Genomic DNA, 6000 nt, shown 5'->3' with positions numbered 1-6000 from the left:
AAGTGAAATAAAAGATATAGAAGTCTACATTTATTGTAATGAAAATGTACTGCTCAAACTTTTTACTGTTTTTACAAATAAAATATAAAATGAAAGGTAAAAATACTTGAAAGTCAAAGCAATATGTCCATCCCAGTTATGAGTGGCAGTTCAATTTATTCAAACGCAGTACCATAAATGTCCACCATGTCAACAATGAGCCGAGCTCAGTTGATGAATGATTTTTGGATTCCAGGATTTTGCCTGTGGTGTCTAGCTGGGATCCCTCTTTTGTACGTTATGTATATGTATGTGTAACTACCTTCTTCGGTAAACTATATTTCTTATTTCATGTGTTAACCTGTTGGTACACACCCCCTTTTTGAGCGCAAACCATTAAAATTACATACCTGAACTTAAATGGTTGTATTTACTGGACCCTTTGGAGTATGGACACAGTTGTTGTATCTTCTGAAAGAAGACACCTTGGGCTTTATCTCCCAAGTTTCATAATTAATATATGTTGTTATTTTTTAAAGTTAGAGAAGCTGAAGTTTATAGTAATGGAAATATTTTGTGCTGAATATGTATTTATAATCTAAAAAAACAATAATAAAAATGCCAAGACAACCCAGAAATACAATGTTCTCAAAGCCACAAGTCTAAAGAAGTTATGTTTCATATTTGAAGATGATCTAACAAAAAAATTTGGTTTCTGCAAGCTTTTTTCTCTGTAAAATCGCTGGAAGCATACAGAGTAAAATTAAGGCTCCACCTTTCAAGATGACACAAAATCTGACTGCACTGCTTGGCTATTATGAATGAAACTATGGCACATTTTTAAAAATAGACTTCGGAGACAGGCTCATTTTGTTTATGAGACTCTGATATATAAGATAATATTCAGATAAAGAGTTTTACAACATGAATGCTGCTCAGATTGCATAGTTTGTTGAATGATGACGAAGGGTAATTTGTTCAGGTGAGATCTCATGTAAACAATGGAAAATATATCAATATTTCTCAGATTTATCACTTTTATGGACAAAAAGTGCTATTGGGTGTTTTTCAATGAAGGCTTGTCATGGACAATTGACCCAAGTGTGGTGAACTGGATTCATCTGGCGATCGCGTTTTCATAACAAAGGTATGAAGTCCCGTTTTGATATTGCATGTTTTCTTTCGTACTCCTGGCACAAATAACTAAATCACTGTTTCTGGAGCACTGCTATCGTGAAACAGATCGGGTATCAATTTTGAACCCTTAGACCTTTGAAAAGATGTATAATTTGTTCACATTACATTTATAGACAGTAAATTTTATATTAAATGTAAGCAGAGTAACAACACCACCGTGTCGGGGAATTGCGTATCAACAGGTTAAACATCTCCAGTTCTTGAGTTGGAGTTTCTATTTCATCTGATCTGTGTATGTTTTGACTGCCGATCCGGAGCTGGAATGTATTATTTAGAATTTGAAAATAAATGTTCGTTGTGGCTGTTATCATTGTTGTTTAGTGTCAGCAGTTTTTTCTGCAGCTCACATACTTTTCCAGGAAATATAAAAGTGAAGTATGTCTCCCATTGTGATTGCCTCCTCGGCCATATTGTTTGTGTGTATGTAGATAGAGCGTTGTGTTTTGTCTATATCTCTTCACTCTCTCTCTCTCTCTCTCTCTCTGACTTTCTCTCTCTTAATCGCTCTCAGGCGGCTCTCACCGGAACAGTGTTTCCTTCTTATATAAACTGAGTGTTCCATGTATGGGTTGTGCTAAGGGAGACGGGTGTTCGTGAGGTGTGCCATCTTGGTCACCGATGCTCTCGCGCAGATTCTCGCTGCTGGAGCGGACAGTTTGTGGTTGTCGATGTCTGAACGTCGGAGTTTGCTGTTTCTTCAATGAATGTTTCTTTGTTTCCTCTACTATCGTCTCCCCATCTTTTATAGCATTTAATTTTTGTAAGTGTAACACCCATCCACTGACATACAGATGCAATCTTGGTTTATTACAATAAAACATTATATTTGAGTGAATTAGAAACCAGAACCTCTAAAAACGAGACGCAAAAAGTAACCACTAGACCAATCAGTAATATTGTTGATTAAATTGCTGATCTACTGACTAACAAAATCCCAAGACTTGTAGTGGCAGGTGTAGAGATTAAATTACCATATAATGTGAAATATCTATTTGAGTGATTGATTAAGAATCAATTGAGTGGTCATTAAGAATGAGAGTTTATCAAAATATGTGAGTTAAAATAATTTCTTATTTTGCATAAAATAATTAATATTCATGAGTTTTGCAGCACAGCTAGAGTTTTCCTAGAGTTTATTTGTATTTAGAACTAACTTTGTGTTAATGTTCCCTTTCAAAGGGCTTGATAGTCTACAGGATTTTATTAGCAGAATAATCATGCACTCTACATCCATGGGTACAGTTAAAAACAAATTTGAATTAGAATTTGTTGATGTGTTTAATAGACAATGTATTGATACTCTGGACAAATTTTTTTTATGTTGGCAAATCAGTAACAAAAAATGCAGTTTGGAACCTTAATAAGTACAAATAAGTCTTCTTTCATTACTTAACTGCACCATAATTTGATGACCAAATATTTGTTGTGGCAACATAACGTCACGGTTACTGTTGTAACCACCATTCCCTGAGGGAGGGAACGAGACATTGTGTCAAATGAAGTGACACAATTGGTCTCCTTGGGAGCCTCGCGTACCTCTGAACTTGAGAAAAGGCCAATGAGAAATTGTCAGACAGAATTTGCATGTCTTGCCCCGAACATACGGGTATAAAGGGAAGCGGACATGTGTCTATCAGTCAGAGTTTTGCACTGAGGAGCTGAGTATAAGGTACGGACGTTTACAGTGGTAGGTCTAGTGCCGTGGCAGAAGGGACACAACGTCTTGTTCCCTCCCTCAGGGAACGGAGGTTATAACAGTAACCATGACGTTCCCCTTCTGTCACTCACTCGATGTTGTGTCGAATGAAGTGACACAAGGTGTCCCGTCAAAAGCGCCATCCACTAGCCTGTGTTATGTGAACTGCCGACTCAGGTGCAAGCAGGCTGTTGCGTGCTGCGTGCATAGTATCTTAGTGCTATGAAAATGCAACGGGGAAGGCGGTCTTTCCCGATCCTATTCTTTTATGGGGAAAAAGACCCTGCGGAGGCCACATCCTGCCCAGACTAGGGGGAGGTGATATGTGGCTAATACACCACGTGGGTTGTCAAGCCACACGTGGGAGCGGTGCGGTGGTAGGTCCTATCTGATGAGGGAGGAGCTCTACAAACACAGTGACTGGGGGCAGTGGGACTGCCCAAGGGAGACGCGGGCCTGCCGACAGGGAGAACGTACCACGGAAAATCCATCCCAGGGAGTTGCCTGAAGAGGGAATTAAGCCTGTGGAGCCCTACCCCAGTACAGAACACTTGTGGCTCGTAGTGGGTCTGGTCGCAAATTGCTTAGATGAATTTGCAGGCCAGAGGGCTAGGGAGGAAGAACATCCAGGAAGCAACACTTAGTGGCTAGCCTGGGAGAGAAAGCGCACTGGATCAACTTGGTGAAGGGTGCTGGGTGCAAGCGGAACACCTGGTCGGCTGTTCCGCATTACTGAGTTCTACCGGGTCGGACCTGACAAAACACAGGACGAGACCAACTCAACCCTGAGATTGTAAAATCTCACAAAGGTATTGGGTGTTTCCCAGCCCACTGCTCTGCAGATGTCTGCTAGGGAGGTGCCATTGGCCAGTGACCATGAGGATGCCACACTTCTCGTTGAATGTGCTCGAACCTGCAAGGGGGCAGGCCCGGCCTGAGTCTGGGAGGCCAAGGAAATGGCATCAACTACCCAGCGCGCAGCCTCAGTTTAGAGACAGTGTTCCCTTTCCGCCGTCCACCAAAGCAGACAAAGAGCTGCTCAGAACATATGGAGCTCTGCGTGTTGTCCAAATAGATACGCAAAGTACATATTGGTCACAGCAACGAGAAGGCTTGGTCTACCTCCTCCCGGGGCTGCTTTCTTGCAGGTTCTAGACCTGGTCCCGAAGGGGGTCGTAGGAACCTTGGGCACGTAGCCCGGTCACGGTCTCAGGATAATGCGAGTATGTGCCAGACCGAACTCCAGGCAAGTGTCACTGACAGAGAACACTTGCAGGTCCCCAACCCTCTTGATGGAAGCTAGCGCTATCAGGTGGGGCGTCTACAAGGAGAGGACGTCAAGAGTCAAGCGGCTCAAAGGGGGGTCTCTAAAGGCCCGAGAGGACCACTGAGAGATCCCAGGAGGGGAACAGGCTTGGCCGGAGAGGATTCAGCCTCCGGTGCCTCAAAGGGACCTGATAATCAAATCGTGCTTACCCAAGGACTTGCCATCCACTGTGTCGTGGTGGGCCGCGATAGTGGCTACATGCACCTTCAAGGTGGAGGGGGATGGCCTCACCTCCAGCCTCTCTTTCAGGAATGAGAGCACTGACTGAACTGTGCATCTCTGCGGTCTTCAGATTGGGAAGAACACCAATTTGCGAACAAGTGCCACTCAGGGCGTGAAGTTGCCTAGTGGAGGGAGCTCCGGTTTGGTTGATCGTGTCTACGACAGCAAGTGGTAGATCACTCAAATCTTCCGCCTTCCGTCCAGGGGCCAGACGTGGAGGTTCCAGAGTTCTGGGCGCAGATGCTAGAGGGTGCCCCATCCCTAAGAAAGAAGCTCCTTCCTCAGGGGAATTTGCCAAGAACCAAGTCTGGGTGGGCCAATAAGGAGCCACCAAGGTGACTTGTTCCTCATCCTCCCTGATCTTGCACAGCACCAGTGCAAGAAGGCTCACTGGGGGAAATGCATACTTGCGCAGCCCCCGGGGCAAGCTGTGTGCCAATGCGTCTGTCCTGAGAGGCAAAGATATCTACCTGTGCCATGCCGAATCTGCCCCAAATCAGCTGGACCCCCTGGGGGTGGAGCCTCCACTCTCCGCTGGGTGAAGCCTGTCGCGACAGCGTGACCGCCGTCATGTTGCGGTTGCCAGGGATACGAGTGGCGCGCAGGAGATCGCGGGTGAGTTGTGACATATGGCGAGAGCACACACCGCCTTGGTGATTTATGTATGCTACTGTTGCGGTGCTGTCTGAACGGATCAAGATATGCTTGCCCCGAATCAGTGGGAGAAACCTCCGCAGGGCAAGGAATACAGCCAGCAACTCTAGGCAGGTGATGTGCCAACGCACATTTGTTTTAGAGAGAGAGGCATCTGAGCACTGACTGGGCGCGCTCGTTCATGCCGAGAAAAGAGATGCTCTGAACCGAGTTAAGCTTGCTCTTTTCACAGTTGACCTGAAGCCCTAGACGGCTGAGGTGCCTTAGCACCTGGTCCCTGTGCGTGCATAGTATCTCTCAAGAGTGAGCTAGAATGAGCCAGTCATCGAGGTAATTGAGTATGCGGATGCCCACTTCCCATTGCAGGGCAAGGGCGGCCTCTGTGCTTGGGACGCAATACAAAATTAGGAAAGACTTTTAAAAGCAAACCTCTGTGCTCTGAAAATTTTAACCCCAAGGAAATCAATAGTATCATCAGTGAATCTGAAGGATGTCATCAGTTCTAGAATGTCTTATAAAAGCATTAAAATCTCCCATGTTGCATCATTCTCTGGAATATCAAGCCCAGTTTTCATGGCCATTATCATCAATCATTCCTCTAGAGAAGTGGTTCCCAAACTTTTTACAGTGGCGTACTCCTTCAAACATTCAACATCCTTTCGTGTACCCCTCTGTAACGCATAGATACAATTCACACAAGGTCATTTGAAAATATGTCTGTTTAACACAATTATCTTTGTAAAGCAACTCCCTTATATCAGTATTTGTACATGTTATATTAATCATACACATACTGAATAAATGGCTTTTCGATTGAGATGGGAATGCTAGATATGATATAACTGCATAACTTGAAAACTCCCCCCTCGTCACGTCCTGCGATATGCAAGAATAGCGCTCGGTTCTGTGCCAGGAATTGCGCATC

The sequence above is a fragment of the Xyrauchen texanus genome, chromosome 39, assembly GCF_025860055.1.
Source record: "Xyrauchen texanus isolate HMW12.3.18 chromosome 39, RBS_HiC_50CHRs, whole genome shotgun sequence".
In the NCBI taxonomy this organism is placed as follows: domain Eukaryota; kingdom Metazoa; phylum Chordata; class Actinopteri; order Cypriniformes; family Catostomidae; genus Xyrauchen; species Xyrauchen texanus.
The sequence above is the reverse complement of the archived record's forward strand: the minus strand, read 5'-3'. Positions refer to the sequence as shown.